Source organism: Tupaia chinensis, unplaced genomic scaffold, assembly GCF_000334495.1.
Source record: "Tupaia chinensis unplaced genomic scaffold, TupChi_1.0 Scaffold000037_4, whole genome shotgun sequence".
Taxonomy (NCBI): Eukaryota; Metazoa; Chordata; class Mammalia; order Scandentia; family Tupaiidae; genus Tupaia; species Tupaia belangeri.
The window spans coordinates 739,377-740,160 of record NW_006159487.1 but is presented as its reverse complement, the minus strand read 5'-3'; the positions used below and the strand labels follow the sequence as shown (position 1 = coordinate 740,160).

Genomic DNA, 784 nt, shown 5'->3' with positions numbered 1-784 from the left:
CTGGAGTGAAGCCAGTGGCAGGAAGTGCTGGGCAGCGAGGCCTGGCAGCTTCACGTCACAGGACCCAGCACTCTGCGGTTTGGCCTGGGGCGAGGAGCACCCTGGGATCTAGAGGAGAGTCCTGGAGCCCGAGGATCTCAACAAGGAACTCAAAGAACCCGCCGTCTGCCCTCTGGCCGTCCCGTCCTGTCACACCTGCTAGGCCCACCCTGCAGCGAGGACAGGGCATGGGGTGAGCCGGCGCTGTGCAGGGCTCCTGCTGCCCCTATGCTCGCTGAGGCCCTGCCCCAGGTCTGAGCAGGTGCCCAGGCCGGGTCTCACCTGTGAGGCCCTTTAGTTCCATGGCTCCCATCTCCAGAGCACCGAGGCGCACCACGCAGGGCCACGCAGCAGCCCGCTCTGGCACCCCCCGCAGCGCAGGGCCTCACCTGCCTGGCACCCGTTGCAAGAGCAGAGGCTGCCCCGAGGCAGCAGCAGAGGCTGAAAGAGACATGCGTGTCTCTCCTGCAGCCTAGGCGCTGTTTGACAGCTCTGAGTATGAGCCTGAGAGCACCCTGGCTTTCACGCTCTGAAGTCTGTGTGCTACCGAGCCAGGGTGGTGTAGACCTGCCAGACCTCTGGGGTGTGGAGCAAAGGCGACAGCAGGCAGTGAGGCGTTTGGGCCGAGAGGCTGCCTGTGCTCACAGCTCACCTCGCTGGCCAGGATAGGAGTGGTCTTGGGACGTGCAGTGTGGCCTTCATGTCCCACACTAGACATTTCCAGAAAGGCACGGGTCAGCACAGG

General features: G+C 64.4%; 1 protein-coding gene across 1 annotated transcript in view; it reads right to left on the bottom strand.

Moving 5' to 3' along the window:
* Positions 1 to 784, bottom strand: part of PKNOX2 (PBX/knotted 1 homeobox 2) — a 145,397-nt gene that overhangs the window by 52,469 nt on the left and 92,144 nt on the right. The gene's annotated exons all lie outside the window — the stretch shown is intronic.